General features: G+C 35.2%; 1 long non-coding RNA gene across 1 annotated transcript; it reads right to left on the reverse strand.

Annotated features, from left to right (window-relative positions):
* Nucleotides 1-8,116: 8,116 nt before the first annotated feature.
* LOC110011506 (uncharacterized) lies at nt 8,117-11,826 on the reverse strand. The gene is made up of 2 exons (XR_016063825.1): nt 11,588-11,826; nt 8,117-9,676 (listed from the first exon to the last, which is right to left on the reverse strand). It is a non-coding gene; the product is annotated as an uncharacterized LOC110011506 (long non-coding RNA).
* Nucleotides 11,827-18,721: the final 6,895 nt, after the last annotated feature.

An 18,721-nucleotide genomic window follows, 5' to 3' on the forward strand; every position in this document is an offset into this window, starting at 1 on the left:
AAGGGAAAAAGAAAATTTTCCTGTTTTTAATCCTTCATGTTTGTTTGAACCTACATTTGCACTGGGCATGGTATTCAGTAATAAGACTGAATTGAGAAAGGCTATTCAATCACATGCCATCAAAAATAAAAGAAACATAAAGATTGTAAAAATGACAAGGAGAGAATGCATGAAAAATTTGCTGATAATGAGTGCATGTGGAGAATTCATGCTTGTGCCTTGAAGAGTGAATGTACATTTCAAATTAGGTATTATGTCCCTAATAATACTTGTAACATCACCTTTCATGTGAAGAATATGAAATCGACATGGCTCTCAAAGAAATACATGCATAAATTCAAAACAGATCGAATGAGGGGAATTAAGGGATTCAAAATAGATGCAATTGAAGAGATCAAATGCCATATAACAAGAAATCAGGCTATACGAGCTAAAAGACTTGCGTTGTTTATGCTTGAGGGTAGTGCTAGTGAGCAGTATGCCTTGTTGTGGGACTACACTGATAAGATAAAAAGAAGTAATCCCGGATCTATTGTGATACTAGGGACTGAGCAAGAAGGGGGCAAAAACATGTTTGACAGATTTTATGTTTGTTTTCAAGCATTAAAATTGAATTTTCTGAATGGTTATAGACCTGTCATTTGTGTTGATGGGTGTCATTTGAAGGGGGCATATTGGGGAATTTCGTTGTCTGCTGTTTCTATTGACCCGAACAACAATTTCTTTCCCATTTGTTATGTTGTGGTAATGAAAGGAATAAGGACACATGGGATTGATTTTTGACATTGCTTAAAATGAATTTGCGTTTAGAAGAATGTGGTCCTACGACTTTTATGTCAGATAAACAAAAAGGGTTGGTGGGTGAATTACAAGAATTGTTTCCTAACGCTGAGCATAGATTTTGTGTTAGATACTTGCATTCAAACTTAAAAAATTATGGGTTCCGGGGTTTGGCATTCAAGAATACTTTGTGGAAGGCTGCAAGAGCCACAACTATGAATGAATTTACAAGAAAAATGCAAGAAATGAAATATTTAGATGAAGATGCTATTGCGTGGTTTAATGATAAGAATCCCAAAGAGTGGAGTAGGTCACACTTTTCTTGTTGTCCATGGTGTTACATTTTACTCAATAATGCTTGTGAAAGTTTTAATAGCAATATTCTTGAAGCAAGAGATAAACCCATCATGTCAATGTTTGAGTGGATAATGGAGTATTTGATGCAAAGGCTCCAAGAAAATAGGGACAGGGCAAAAAAGAGATGGAAGAAAGTTTTATGTCCTAAGATCCAAAAAATAATTGATAGAAACATTGAAATGGGACCTGAGTGGGCTCAATGTAGTGTGGATTTTGAGAATGCGACTTGTGGATGTAGGAAATGGGACCTGAGTGGTATTCCTTGTAAACATGCTATTAGTGTTATTTTCTGTCAAGGAGAAAATATAGAAAACTACACACACCAATGCTATAGGGTGGAGAATACTTGAAGGTGTATGAACATGCAATCCTGCCAATCAATGGAAGAAAAGAATGGAAGAAATCAGATTTCGTTCTACCACTTCCACCAAATCCTGTGAAAACAGTTGGAAAGCCTAGAAAATCAGGAAGGCTGGAACCTGATGAGCCTGTCCAGAAGAAGAAGAAGCGGAAACCTGCTCCAATATTCAAAGAAGGATCCAATAAAATAAAGAGGCAACAAACTACTGTAAAATGTGGAAAATGTGGTATTCAGGGACGCAATGTTAAGACCTGCAAAGAGCCTGTTACTGATGCTGCAAGCCAAGTGAAATAATCACATTTTTGGTTTATTAATGCTTTATTAATGTCATATTAGTTGTTAATAGTTGTTATGTCAGGTTATGGGAAGAAATGGACCTGTGCAAGAATGTCCAAATGAACCAGTTGCTGAAGTTGCAAATATCCCACAGAAACTTAAGGTATAATTACAATTCTTGTTAAAAATTTTATTGAATGATAGTTGGTTTGTTAATTGTTGGAGAACCTTCTATCAGGTTAGAAGAAAAGGAAAAGAGCATGTTCATGAAGGAGATGTGGTCATACATAGAAAAACAAGGAGTATAAGTGATAGTGGTTCAATTAATCAATTTAAAATTGTGTAGGGATATATCCCACCAACCTCTGCTTTCAAGTTACCTCCAAAAGCTACAACAACGGCACCAACAATGTTTGAGCAATTTAAACAATGTCAAAAGGGGGTGAAGATCAGACAACCAGCTTCTTTTGTTGACGATGAAAGGAAAACTCAAGAACAAGCAAGTTTAGGGTGAACACCATCCATAGTGAAGGGAGGAAAAAGATTCGTCACATTGTCCAATTTAACTGAAGCAATGAATGGAGGAAAACAGAAGGATAACAACAACGATAAAGGGAAGAAAAAAATGTGAAGAGGAAACAATGTTTGTATTTTGTCTGGTTGATAGAAACTGAATTATGTATGTTGCTGACTATTTTTGGAGTTTTCAGCATTTGGGTTGTATTTTTGGTTTTTTGGTTTCATGGAAAACAAAGATATATTGCAGTTTGTTATCTACTTATGTTTTTCACTTTTGTTGCTTATTGGATTTAACTTAACAGTTTTTATGGTTTCTTAGAAAACTTTGGCTTGAGTTTTAGAAAATTCTCGCTGTTTTCTTTCTTCATATAAGCCATTCTAGCTTAGGCACTGAACCCTGTACTGTTTGTATTTGAGAAATTTGTTTTCCTAGTATTAGAGCTACTTCATTGAGAGTTTGATGTTTTAATGTGATGTTGTTCACATTCCTTCTAGCAATCAACGTTTGGCCTACACGAATCTTACACATGAAACAAACAAAATATTCCTACAATTGCTAGAGAGAGTTTCTGAGTTTTGTCTTGTCCCATTTGTATTCTTCAAGTCTTCACTCAGAACGAGGCCATTATCACTTTTTCATAGATTGTTTTTCAACCAATATTCTTCATCAAAAAACAAAAAGATAGAGGCCTGTCATCAATTAAGAAATTGTTCTTCAATTTACAATACACAATACATACTAATTTTTTTGTGTGTTGTGTAATAATTAATTATTCCAAATAACTAAATAGAACATATATAGACACATATATATGTATATAGCTTGTATGGATGTACTAGAATGTGTCTAGGTTCATTCCATTATCCATAAGGCAATACATTCTTTATTCCAAATAAAGAATGACCAACATAGCACTTTTCAAAAGTGAAAATTGCTAGTCAATTATTTCCTTCCTTAGAATTATCTAGTGTGCTTAATTTGGGGGTATTTGGCTGATTTTATTAGGATAAAAAAAGTACAAGGCCCAACTAACTTTAATTAAATTCAGTTTAATTAAAATCAACCTAATTAAGTCCATCATATATTTCATCCAATTAAATACATGAGCCCAATAAGTCTTTATAATTAATAAGTCCAACTTATTATAGACAAGCTCAATAGAAATTAAATTCATTAATTTTATCCTTGGGCTCCTCCGTCCAATGGATCTCTCTCATTTGTAAATAATCCAATTATGAAATTAATTCCTCGTCCATTTTTGGTGATTTGTGCTTGACTCTTTAGATTCACCTCTCACATAGACTTGGGCTAATAACAAATATTATTATTAATTAAATCTAATTTAATTAATAATTCTTAATCAATCCTTGATCAAGAAAGCTCATCACCATCGGTGGCCGTCTAGCAACGGTGCATACTAGGTGAATATCCACGTGAATTTTTAGGATCTCGAGTCCATATAGCTGCGGTCCTTCCATCTATCGTCTCCTAGCCTTAGTCTTGGACATGGAGGCTCCCATCCTGAACTAGGTGTCTATACTTAACACTTGAGATCGTCTTACGCCAAATTGCTCTGTTCGACCAATGAATGTGGCCACAGGTTCATAGAGCGCAAACGCATCTCCAAGTGTATAGGAGATACCTCTGTCACATATTGACAGGGGACGAATCCTCTTCTTGAAACTCACCGTCCTCACTACATGCTTTGACTGCACTCGACAAGGCTTATGATGAGCATGTCTGTGATACGATCACATCTCGCACAAATCCAATATATAGTCATCATATGCACGTGACTGTCGTGATTCCTCAAGTCTAAGGACTACTTCCTTACTATCATACCGACCAAGCCTTTAAAACTTCCATTTCACGATCCTTATAAGTCAGTTCAGTGAATTCGACACCTAGCAAATTGACCCAGTAAGATCACATAGACGTCCCATGTTTGTAGCTGATGAAATACGACAGTCATCAAATGAATGCGACTCTTAATGCAAGTGTCCATAGGACACTTGATGCACATTCTCGAGGTTCTCGACTTGGAACATTTCAGACCCAACCCTTGATAGTTGATTTTATGACCGCCATCTAATTGGCAGTCCAACTGTTGCACGGTTGTCAAAGTGGTCTGTCGGCTTTGTTGTGATGTCCAAACGAAGTGCAAATACATACAATTAGTAGAACAAAGAAAATGCCAATAGTGAATACTCATTTTATTTACTAAACAATATTATATGGAATCAAGTTATTGTCAGAATGGTTTACAAGTATGCCAATCTAATTGACTTTCAGGTCACCTATTCTAACAGAGTGTGCAGCGACAAGGCAACAGACAGCTGTTGAAAGGCTATCTTTATATACCTAAATAAGAATTAAAGAAGAGTCGTTGACACTCATAAATAGAGAGTCAATTCTGGAAGGCTATAGTGATAATAGCTTCCAGCATCATATGAATAATGCCTAATCTCAAAACAAGTCTACATTCAAGCTTTATGATGATATGGTAATATTGAAAAGATTCCAAGTGGAATATCACAAAGAATTTCATCATGAAAAATTCAATGTATGGCAATTTTAAAAATTATATTGAAAAACATATTAGGATTGAAAAACAACGCCTGATTGTTGGTTGTGTTACCTAGGCCCCGCCAATAGTCACCTTGGAGGATGACAACTAGGCTATGGCGCAAGGTAAAAGGCTCGAGATCTCATCACATGTCGAAGAAAAAATTTTAGACACCATAATCTGCTTATAGTGATTATAAGAAGATGTAACGTGGAGTTGGACCGCACGACATCGGCATAAACTATAGTAAACCTATAAGACCTAGCCGGTATCGCATATTTCTCATAAACTAAGTGGGATGTTGTTGGAATAGGTGACCAAAAGTCACTTAGATTGGCAATTTTGAGTACCATTCAATTACTTTATCTAAAAAATATTATCCCGATGAATAGCACATGTATCTGTTGTGCTTACCAAATTACGTTAAGCACTGCTTTGACGTTACAACAGATGCCCACAGACCACTTAATAATCCATGTAATTGGACTGCGCATTGGATGATGGCTATGAAACCAACTTTTAAGGGTTGGTATGAAATGTTCCAAGTCGAGGACCTCGAAACTAGGCATCAAAAGTTCTATTGAGACGTGCACTGAGTATTGCATTCATTGGATGAGTGTCCAATTTCATCGGCGATAGAGGTTGGACGTCTATGCAATTTCAATGGGTTAGTTGAGAAGGTGGTCAACTGACTGAACTAAGTTGCGAGGATCATCATATGGAATCCTCAGAGGCTAGGTCAGTATGACTTGAATCCCCGACTTCGATAGTGTGGACGTAGTCCTTGGACTTGAGGAATCACTTCAGTCACGTGCATATGATGACTATATCTTGAATCTGCACGGGAGGTGATTGTGTCACTGAAATGATCATCATAAGCCTTGTCCACTGCAGTCGGAGTACATAGCAAGGACGGTGAGTTCCAATAAGAGGTTTTGTCCCTTGTTAGTATGTGACAAAAGTATCTCCTATACACTTGGAAATGTGTTCACGCTTTATGAATCTGTGGCCACAATCGTTGATCAAATAGGAAAAAAGGTTCCTATATCGAAAAACTTGGCGTAACGCGATTTCAAGTATTAAGCATAGACGCCTAGTCTAGGATGGGAACCGATACCTAATTCCATGCCCTAGACTAAAGTCGGAAGCCCGTAGATGGAAGAACTGTTTTCGTATGGACTCAAGACCCTACATATTCACGCGGTAATTCACTTAGTCTCTAGTGCCATGCACCGTTGTTAGACGGTCACCCATGGTGAAGGCCTTTCTTGATTAAGGGTTAATCAAGAATTATTAATTAAATTGGATTAATTAATAATAGTGTCAGATACTAGCTCAAGTCTAGCTGAAAGGTGAACCTAAGAGTCACATACAAATCACTAGAAAGCAACATGGATTTAATTTTGAATTAACTCCATAAGTAATTGGATTACTTACAAAGAGAGATCCATTAGATGAAAAAGAGCTAAGAATAAATTAATGGCATTAATTTATATTTGAGTTTGTCCATACAATTTAATAAGTTGGATCTTATTAAAAATTAAGGATAATTTGGGCTTTTGTATTTAATTAGATTAAATACAAGTTGGGCTCAATTAAATGGAGTTTTATTAAATTAGATTTAAATAAAAATTTATTGGGCTTGTATTTTTAAATACAAAAATCAACCAAGCCCATTATTTTGAGCCCATGAAACATTCCATTGAAGGAAATAAATGGCTAACAAATTGCAATTTCGGAAAATGCAATTCTAACCATTTTGGGGATCTCTTGGAATAAAGAGAAATATACTTGTAGATAGTAGAATATATTTGAAAAGATTGTTAATTATCTAAACAAAATAAATATATGAAATATAATTATTTGAGAAATAATTATAATCATAATCACACAACAGAAAAAAAAAATCCCCTCCACTTCCATGGTGCTCGGCAGCCCCTTTCTATCTCTCTCTCAATGCACTTGGTGTATTTTTTCCTCTTATTCACTTCTAGAAAATAGGACGTAGAGATCCCAACTCCGATGTGGTGTGGACAAATTAGAGAGCCGCTATGTTGGCCTCAAGTGAAGAGCATTTCAAGCGACAGTGAAAAATAAAGGTATCGTTTTTCCCTTTATGTTTTTCAGTTTTATAGATTTTACATCAGCCCCATGTTTATTTTTATTGTATTACATCGAATGCCCGGGAACTCAAAAAAGGGTACACCCCTTAGATTCGTTTAGTTCTTGCATTTATTTTTCATTATTACGCATTTTATTTGACCGCTTCCACCAGCGCGTTCACGGGCCATACCATGCGATTTCTTCACATCCACAATCAAGTATATAAACAATCAATATATTATATCCATATAAGTATATATATAAACCCAACAATCAATATATGATTTTCATATAAAATTATATATGTATATATATAAACTCAATTAGCCATACTCACCTCAAATCTCAAAACGATTCAGTTAACAAAGAGTTGTTCAACCTCCACTTTATCATCATGTGCTATAGTCGGAATCATCGTTATATCTAAATAAGATATTATATAATATTCATGTATTTCCGACCAATCTTTTGATATTCTTTTTATATCGAAATTCAACTTTCCGTTTCACTTTCTTTTAAATACTACATTTCTAAGTTTTTCAAGTATATATTTAATTTATCAACTAACTCATAAAAATTCATTTAATCAAACCCGTTATATCTTTATATATATCATTTTTAATAACATCCCTAAATTGAATTTTTCACGAGAATCCCATTTTTCTTTTTAATAACATCCACTTGCCAATTCCCCCTTTATATATATATATTTGCATTTTATTTAGCCGTTTTCAAAAATTCTCATTATGTTTTGCTTAATTTTTTAATTAATATAATTTGCTCCCAAACATTATAAGAAGCTTCAATATATTTCATTCAAGTTTTAATATATTTGGTTGTCACCCTATAATTTATTTATAATTAAATCTAAATTTTCTTAATAATTATCAATTAGTCTCCCCATTGTTTATAAAATCCTATAGACGTCAATTCCTGGATGATCCACTATCTGAATCCTCGGATTTCCAGTCTAATTTTCGGAACCAGCACCAGTAGTAACAGAAGTAACCGGAGCTGCATTCGTAGAGCTTGCCATGGCAAATTAATTCACATAAAGATAGATAAAATAGACTCATCAATCACACTTAGATATGCAAAGATTATCATAAGGATGGCTTTAATACCATGTTAAACTCACCACAGAAGAAAGAGATGCAGCAAAAAGTACATGGAATTGTACCGAAGTTCTCATTCAAAACTTGAGCATTAAAGCTCCTCTAATAATGTTCTGTACAAGCGGGAAAGAAATGAAGAAGACGACCTTCAACAGATAAGATGTGAAATTACTAATAAAAGTGTGACAAACGATTTTAATACAAAGAGAATTACACAAAGATAAGACTAAATGGACAAGTGTTCGAATTCTGGCGTTTCCTTGCTGGTGACTGAAGAATTCAGCTTGAACTTGAGCTGCCCATTCTCATCAAGAGATTTGTCTATCTATTCATTTGTATTTATCATCTATGAAGTAGCAGGACATGAGTAATTTTCATGAAAGCAGTCCCTAGTCTAGAAAAAGAATATCATAATAAAAGACATAAATAAAGTAACTAAAAAAAGTTGACATTTCCTAATGTTTAAAGAAAGCAATGCAGGTATACAAGCTTGTGAAGGAACAAGGAATTTGCATGACAGAGGAAAGTGCAAGGGCACAGTCCTCCAACTATGGAGGATTTGAGACAGGCAAAATTTTGGCTTTGGTAAGCCCATTGACAATCAAAACACAAAGAAATTGCCTGCACAAATCGGCATCTTTACAACAAGAATCTCAACAAGTATCAGGTACCATTTGAAGCATTCTGATTCCCCCCCTCCCCCTAAAAGAAAAGGATGAACTATATTAATAGAGATCAACATTTGGAAGACACTGGAGACTAGAAGAGGTCAAGGCATAAAGAGGGCTTGAGAAGCAAATTCATTTCATGAAATTTGCATAGATTAGTAATAACTGACATTCGCAATGGTAGAGCTGTTTTACATAGAACTTCCATGTCATGGAGTAAAGCTATAAGATATCAATTGATGTGGTCCTAATTTTGAATAAGGGATTGTGAGAGAATTTTTTAGGAACGGATGTAATGAATGGTCAAATCAATGAATAGTAACCTTATTTTTAAAAAATAATATCTTTAGTATTTATAGTGGTGTTGAGAGTTATGTAGTATGGTAGGGTATATGTATTTGTTGTGTGGCTTAAATAGTAAAAAAATAGCTTTTTAACCTTGTAAATAAATATATATTATCAACATATACATCATACAACGTAGAAGACCAAACGATTTAAGGAAAATGCAATATTCAAACAAAATCCTAACACATCTAAGAAAAATATATGAAAGACAACATCACAAAATGATTCCAAGTGAATGTGAAATGGGAAATAATGTCAAGCATGTGGCCAAATAACCCCGCTACCATAAAATCATCACGGACTTTCCCTAACTCCTTAAGATGAGCGATCTTGATGGGCGAACTACTCCACTTCAAGGCCAACCCCTAACCATCGTCTATACCGTACAAAATTTTTTCCTTCCAGGGACCTTTAGAGGAAACAGACCAGCCCAAGAATCTACCCGCCTTGCGTGGACAGAAGCAGAAATATCTTGCATCGTCAGTAGAAGAAGACAACTCAGCCACTCGGCAGATAGCACACAAGGCGTGAAAGCCTTCTAGAGTTAGGGAGGCCCCAACTCTCGAAGGCGATGTCACCACCCTTCAAACCACATAAAGGAATTCGGCATAAGCTGGCTAACACAAATACCATATCGTGACAAGGAGTGAGGAGGAACAGAAAACCCGCAGTCAAAGAAAGCAGCATAAATAGTGAAACACCCGTCAGGAGGGTACCTAATCCTCCAGGCAGAACCACAAGCTGTTCTCGAGTAAGAATACTATCGCATGTGCCCAACATCCAACACACGACCCCGTGGTTCATGACACCATTGAATACCCAGACGCCTCCCATCATCAACTCCCGACACTAAAACAATACTCGATCGACCCAACACCTCATAAGCTTCGGCCTCCTCACTCTCACTTTCAACCCCCTCACTTTTGTCCTCCTCATTCCCAACTTCCTCATTTTCACTCTTGCCCCACTCCTCATTAACATCCCCACCTTAGCTAACAGACACGACTTCATCCACTTGTTCGCTAGGCCTAGACCCAATGAAGTTGTTAGACTCAAAATCATATATGTCCTCTAAATTCTCAACTGAGTTAAAAGAAGCACTTAGGCAAACGCATAATCGCGGCAATGTGATCGGGTGAATAACCTTCTAGATATGGAGGGAAGTCACGCCACGCATTATTAGCTGTAGAATACTCAACATGAGGAAAATATTCGCATCCCCTTCGTCCCCAACCCCGCACGAGGAAAGGGGGACCACACCCCCAAGCTAACCCCCCTTCCGGAAGGCCGCACCTCTCCAGCCCCCCATTCCCTAGCCGAGCACCACCAAAATCCTCCCCGTTCCACATTTCAATTAATCCGAAGGGAAAATACAATACAAAGCAACTACAAGAAAAAACTAAACTAGAGAGGGTGGAAGAATTACTTTTACTTGCCATTTGAAGAGGAGGGAATGTGGCAAATGGAATGGGAGAGGAAACAAACATAGTGAGGTAGATGGGTGGAGAACAATTAATGACTTCCCACCCACCCACTCCCATGTATTAAACTCAAGTCTTTTTCTCTTAGAAAATTGTTTATTCTCGAACAAATTACTACACCGAAAATTAAATATTTCATCCAAGAGTAGGGCTATATGATGTAGATGTTGGTAATACATGTTTATTTACAAGGGTTGAAAAGTATTTTTCTTACTATGTAAGCCACACAATGAATACATACACTCTAGCACACTGCATAACTCTCAACACCACTATAAATACTCAATATATTATTTTTTAGAAGAAGGTTACTATTCATTGATTTGGCGACTCATTACATCCTATCCCGAAAAATTTTCTCACTAAATTTTAATTTTATCTGATTGTGTTGCTGTGTAAAGGGTAAATTTCCCGTCTCATCCCTTATTCAGAATCCGAACCACATCACAATTGATTGTAGAAGCTCAAATAATTATCTCTCAGCAACCCGAATAATACAAGGCCATGGACTATAACCACACATATGAAAACAGTAAGATATTGCCTACCTAAAACCAGAATATAACAACGATTTCCTTTGATCCTTGGTGTCAATCTAGTAGCGTTGACAAGATATTCACACCCATAAACTACTACAAAAACTTTAGCAGAATAAGTCAAGATGCTGCATGAACATTTAGCAAAGATAGTCACTCTATCAGTCCTAGCACACCAAAAATGCTAACAATGGCAGATCATTTAGTTTTTGGATTTCCTTCATCATTTTACTGAAATTAAGTAAGATATAAAAATGTTAATTTGTTTGTTAGCAACAAACATTAAACAAAGACATTCTGCTCTTTTCAACAACATTAAACATTAATTTTGCGATTTGTAAATGTAGAAATCACAAATCCATTTCAATATTAAACTACTGGCCCTAAGTACTTAGATCAAAAAGGTAAAAAAGAAGGAAAAAAGAAAAAATGAAGACGGAATTTTACCGGCAAAACTAAGCAAAAGAGAAGCCAACCTTTTTGTTTGATATGCTCTTTTCCTTCACCCACAACTAACAGTGCAATCCCCTTCTTTCAACTCCGAGGAGGGGAGCAAAAAATCTTTGAACTTCGGCAGCATATTGGCGAGTTGTTGATCAACGGTACACCGGTGAGTTGTTGTGGCAGCGCACTGGCGAGAAAGAAAGAGAAGAGACATCCTCGTAGAGAGTTGCAATTTGCAGATTTAGGTTAGTCAAAAAAGAAAATTTGGGGGCAGCAACTTTTAAAAAAATATTTAGCCAAAAAAGAAAAATGATTTATTAAAAAATCAATTGGTTTGAATTTCATCTTTTTTTTCCACATAGGATTAAAAAATTTAAGACAGAAACAAAGATAGATTTTATAAAAAAAGAATAAACTTCAAGATTCATATTTCAGATGAGACAAAGAACGAAATAACATCAAAATTAAGGACGAAAAATAAAAAAAAAAAATTTAAAATCCATCTTTAATTCCGTCTCAAATTCTGAGAATCTAAGATGAAAATATTCCATCATAAGTTTTTTATTTTATTACCAAATCAAAGACGGAATATTTTTCATATTCTATTTTCTTTTTTTTAATGACTATCCGTAAAAAATTCTGTCAATACATTACAACTTTATTTTATAATATTAAGATGAAATTTTTTTTCGCGGTTCAACCTATCTTTAAAAGGTGAAGTTTATTGATAAATATATTTCCATCTCAGAAGGCTTGCTCTCGGGCCTCGACTGAGGTGGTCTATGGGTCAGACTTAGTTTAAAAAAAGACCGAGTTGTAGCCCATTTAAAGGCTAAAACCACCCTAAGACCAATCCTGAACAGTATTAGGTCAGTCTTGAACCGAGTTTTTCTTATTTGGTTTTTGCCAGTCTTTGATCATTACGGCCTATTGTGCGTCTTAAGCTATAACCATCGCAAAACTTTAGATGCCAATCCATCCCAATAAAACCAATTCCAAATCTTGAGTTGTGAAATTCCATCACAAAATTCTGAGAACATACCACGCCCTTTTGGCAACGCAATTTCCTCCCTAAATCCAGCTTAGATTTTCTCCATCACTAACAAAAATGGTCATTGCAAAAATTTGTTGTTGCAAAGTTTGAATTTCATTCCTTGTCAAAATAACAGCATTCACAACGGATATTCACACCCATTAAAATGTTTTGGGATGGGCACTAATATTCACCACAAATATTTTGCGATGGGATCTGTTGCGATTTCCACTTGGTGGTCACAAATTTCGGTTTGTGACAGATTTATTAAGAATTCCACCATAAAAATTTTGTTTTCTCGTAGTAACTATACTAATATCCTATAACAGCTCTATTAGGGTATTAAAATATCACTATAGTGATGAGTACTTGGGGCTATTAAACCAAACCTATATATACTTATTTCGTTTCATATAATCCAGGTTCATAGGATAGTGCCCTTCCATCCATTTGCATAGGTGGTAAGGGGGGTGTAAATATATTGAAAAATATACCGGTAGACTAGTCCAATGTTGTAACAAGTGATGAAGGAATTGACAAATACATTATAGTTGGGTAAAAATGCAAGCAATTTTCTTGTGATATTGCAAATGAACAAATTACTTCCTTATGAAAAAATAAATAGCGATTTACCTCTCTATATTTTTTAAAATATAACAATTTATCTCCCTATATTTCTTAAAATGAAGCAATTTACCTCACTATATAAGGAAGTAAATTGCTTCATTTTAAAAAGTATAGGAGGGGGGGGGGGGTAAATTGCTATTTTTTTTCATAAGGGGATAATGTGCTTATTTTCAATATCACAGGGGATAAATTGCTATTCACCCTTATATTTGCTATGCATTTTATTCAATTGGGTCAGATCTTATCTAAATAAAAAAAGATTCAAATAAAGAAGGTTTTGGCTTAGATTAATTGTGGTTAACCTGTTCAACCTCAAAAAATAAAAATAAAAGAACAACTGTTTTTGTTAAACGGATTCGTGTCAATGTTAATGTTCATAAATTCCATACTAGATGTATGTGTATTTCTTGATGGAAATATGTCATTTACTTTTAAATTAAATTTATGTTTTTAAAAACTGTTTTTCATATTCTTTTTTCATTGAAATTTCATACAGACCAGATAATGAGAGGAACATTATATGGTTTGAAGATGTACTGTTGAAGCAAATGATTTTATTACTGGAAGATAGAAAAGAAAAGTTTCAAATTACATATTACTGTATGTTTCAAAATTCAGTTAAAACTCCCTATCTATTTTAAAAATAAGCGAAAAAGAACCCCTCTATTTTCGTATATAGCACACTTGTCCCTCACCGTTAGTTGAACTTAACAGTGTTAATTTTTTTGCCAAAAGACCGTTCTGCCCTTATCTATGATATATTATTTTTTATTTACATAACTATTGAAATGTTTCGTTGCATAACAGTTGTAGGATTTAATCAATACATCTCAACTGTTAGATCTAAATTATTAAGGGTCAAGATTTGAACAATTTTTATATATATTATATCTATAATGAAAAAATATAAAATAATAAAACTAACCCTACCCCCTACCCCATCACCTTGCCCCCATCCCACCTCCACGAGCCGCCAAACGCAGAGGGGGCGACATCCCAACTCTGAGGAGGGTAACGGTGATGTCATAACGCCATTGCCCCCAATCTAAGCAACCATGATGCGGCGGCTTCCTAGGGGCAATGGTTGCGTAGGGTTTTTATTTTCTTTTATGTTTTTAATAATTTTAAAAGTTGACTTAAGAAAAAACAAAATTTAAAAATGATAAGAACAATTAATTAAATTTTTAAAATTTGAAAATAGAAAAAAAAAGTAGTAAAACCTTTATTATAAATACTAATGGGCGTGGCCGAATGAATTATGGCCCAATAATGAATTAAAAAGCCCAACATTCTACCTCTTGACCCAAATTCTCGTGAAAGCCCACCTCGGGGAGCCCAATGTTTGCGGCTCAGATGCCAAACAGACAATCCTACTTTCCCTTCTTAGAAATGGTGACGAAAAAGCCAATTAAATTGGTGGTTTTGGAAATCATTTAGCAATGCTTATGAATGTGATATTATCTTGATGAATGTAGTAAGCATTCATCTGTGGCACCGTGTGTTTGTTGTGCTTACTATTTATGTTGAACGGTGTTTTAACGTCACAACAAATGCCCACAGACCAATTGAATAACCCATGTAGTTGAGCTGCGGATTGGATGGTAGCTATGAAACCAACTTCTGAGGGTTGGTTTGAAACATTCCAAGTCGAGGACCTCGAGACTGAGCATCAAGAGTCCTATAGAGACTTGTACTAAGTATTGCATTTATTGGATGAGTGTCGTATTTCATCGGCGACCGACATGGGATGTCCTTGCAATTTTAGTAGATTAGTTGATAAGGTTGTTAGTTGATTGAACTGACTCGTGGGAATCATCATATGGAAGCCTTAGAGGCTTGGTCGATATAACTTGAATTTCCGGCTCCGATAGTACTGGATTAGTCCTTGGACTTGAGGATCATGGCAATCGCACGCATATGATGGCTATATCTTGGATTTGGCGAGAGATGACTGTGTCTTCCATATGGTCATTATAAGTCTTTTCCAGTAAAGTCGGATTATATATTGAGGACGGTGGATTTCAAGATAGAATCCATCCCTTATCAGTATATGATGGATATATCTTCTATGTGCTTTGAGATGGTTTAGACTCTCTAAGTCTATGGCCATAGCAATTGGTCGAATAAAAAATGGTTTCCTTTGTCGATCAATAGAGTAAACGCATCTCAAGTATTTAGCATAGTTGCCTGGTCTAAGATGGAAACCGACGCCCAATTCCATGTCTTAGACTAAAGTCGGGAGATGGTCAACGGAACGACCGTACCTGTATGGAACTCGAGAGCCTAAATGTTCACGCCAACAATCACCTAGTCTCTAGTGCCATGGACCGTTTCTAGACGACCACTCATAGTGACATGCGTTTTTAATTGATGGTTAATTGAAAATAATAAATTTAATTTAATTTAATTAATTAATTGTGTTGGACATAAATGCCCAAGTCTAGCTGATGAACCTAAAGAGTCACACACAATTCACTATGGAATTGGTGGAATTAATTTGGTATTAATTCGAGAAGAAAAGAATTAATTTAATTGGATTAAATTAATTCAAGGAGAACATATATAAAGGATTGGATCATTTATTTAATAATCTATTTGATGGATAGATCAAGAATTAATTAATTGGATTAATTAATTTTGGGCTTAACACCTTTAAATTAATTGGATTAATTTAATTGATTTGACTTAATTATTTGATTGGATCAATTAATTAGAGATTGAGCTTAGATTTATTTAATTAGATTAAATAAATCTTTGGACTTAGTTGGGATAAAATTAATTTAATTAGTTATAGTCTAATGGGCTTTGGTTGGGATTGATTTAATTTAATTAAATCGAGCCCGGTGCATATTTGAAATCCAAGCCCATTTGAGGGTGGTTGGAGCAAGTTAAGGAGGAGTTGAAACTCCTTACCATTATTAAGATAATAGAGTGGTTATTTTCATCATGGTTGAAGGTTATGTGCATGTGTGTATATAGGTTGTCTTGGAGGCAAACTTGCTGGTTATTGAATTTTGAATTCAATTGTATATAATATACATAAACTACACACATATCATGCATAACCAACAACAAAAGCCACGAAATTTAACTCCCTTTTTCTCTCCAAAAATATTCTCCTTTTTGTTCTATATTGAATTGGATTCAATTTAGAACATAAAACATTTCAAAAGCACTAATCAATAGTGTTTGTTTGGAGTTGTTTTTCTTCTAATTTTTTGTTCTATCTAGCAATAAAACAAAAGCTATATCTCTTCCTTAGTGTGGTGTGGACAAATTAGAGGGGTTCTAATTTGGATCCTAAAGTGAACGGGAGAACGTAAAGAGAACAATGCATGTTGCTGCTCAACTATAGAAACAAAAGGTAAGATTTCAATTTGTTTCTATGTTTTTAGTTTTATCCTGTAGCCACTTATCTAGCATTGTTATTTGTTTATTATTATGCTTTTGACAAACACCGAACACCTGAAAATTTCAAATGGAACACCCATTTGAACTATTTTAAATAATTTTTTTATTTAACGCTTCTGCCGCGTTCCCGGGCCATACCGATTCTTACAGTGGTATCAAGCCCTGTTTGGTGTTGTGACTTTAGGATTAACATGTTATTATGTGTTGAGCATGAACAACGTGTTTAATATGCTTTTGAAAAGCATGTTTTATAGCTTGGTGGCATGATTGTATGTTTTGAAAATGTGTATTAATTTTGCTTTTAAATTATGGATATCTATACATTTTTTAAAATTGAATTTTCTCTAAATGCATGGTTTTATTTCAGTTTATTAATTACAAAAATTAAAAAAAAAATAAAAATGGAGTAGTAAGGCCATTGCTGCACTGCCAGCCGGTGACTTGCCGGCACGGCAGAGCACGCGCGGCAGGCAGGGGCGCTTGCGCGCGTTGCGCGCAAGTAGGGGCAACTGTGCGTGCGGTCAACAGCAAACGGTCGTTTGCTGTCCGAACGGCTGGGCCGTTTCGTGTCGTTTTTTTTGAAAAATTGTATTTTCCTATTTTCTGCAATTTTGTCCGAAATTATTAATTTTGAAATATTTTAATTTTAGTTAAATTGAATTTTTCTAAATTTAGATTATGCCTTAAATTAATTTTAAAATGATTTCCAAACAAACAAAATAAATTATAGATTGGATGTATGGTTCATATCCAGTTTTTAATTGCATTATTAGTATGTTATTTCTGCATTTAATTATGTTTTTTGGTATTATATATTGGATATCTATTGTAAATACGTGAATTGTATTTATTTGGATAACATATTTATATTTAATATAAATGTGTTAATTATTGTTTATTGGATAAACAATGGGGATGATCACAAAGCCCATTGTCCAAATGTATGGGTTATTTTATGTTGGGTGAGGCCTATGTGCCTCTTTGTTTTGATTCCTTCTTTCGTGTTTAGCCTTGAAATAATAAGGCTTGCTTTCTCCCTCCTTTTGTACTCCCTCCAACTTTTGATTGGGGTTTCCAATTTCAGTTGTAATGAGAGTAGTTAGCATTGTGAGGTTCATTTACTTTGAATAAATATAAGCTTCCAAGGATAGGAAGGCATAGGCCCGTTAGACGGTGCTCGGCGGAACTCACGACGGAAGAAGAACAAAGAGGAAGGCCCATTAGAATGATAACGGGTTACTATTTTGTAATAGTTAGGGCCACACCCTAGATTGGCCATAGACTCACTGCGGGCTCAGTGAGCCACTAAGAATTGGGCTTGTGATCATCTAATAGGGGCGTGCTAGGTTTGTTTTGCATATAGTGTATGTTTTAATATTTGGAGTATGATGTATTTAGAATGCATCTGTTTATACTCAATGATTAAAACAGATTCATGCAAAATTTTATAAGGATGAGGTCTCGGTTACAACAAACTTAATTCTTACTTGGATGGTCCAAGTGAAATATTAGGCCCATAATGGATTAATATTCAAATGGTTTGATTAAATCTAAGCCTTCCATCCACAACAATGTGGTGTGGATGCTACTTTCACCCATTTGTTGTCTCACGAGTCGTGGCACTTTTGGAATGAAAGAAAGTTACACTATTGTTGTGAACGAATAGAACATACTCCTGTTTTCCTGTCTCACGAGTCGTGGGGGGCGGCAGTTGAGATATTTGTTTGGTTGATGGGTCGGGCCTAACGCTAAGTAGCGTGATTCACTTGGAGTCCTCGAGATCACGTAAAGAGGCGAGGCAAAATAACTTGGGGATCTCATTAGATGAGAATGGTATAGGTTACCTCCCACAAAACCTTTTCTTGTGTGAGTCGTAAAAGCAGGGCATGGAGAATTGTGTTTATGGAATCCAAGCCCACTAGAAAATGCTTTCCTGAAAATCTCACTGGAGAATGGTGGGCTTTTTGAAGAAAGGGATGGGTTAATGACTGAAGATCAAGTCTTAAACTTGATATATAATATTACAACAATCTACTAAATTTCTGTTTACGTTTGGTGTTAATGTCTAAGAATCCACTTACTGTAATTCTTGAGA

Source organism: Sesamum indicum, linkage group LG13 (assembly GCF_026168435.1).
Source record: "Sesamum indicum cultivar Baizhima isolate 11 linkage group LG13, ASM2616843v1, whole genome shotgun sequence".
Lineage (NCBI taxonomy): Eukaryota > Viridiplantae > Streptophyta > Magnoliopsida > Lamiales > Pedaliaceae > Sesamum > Sesamum indicum.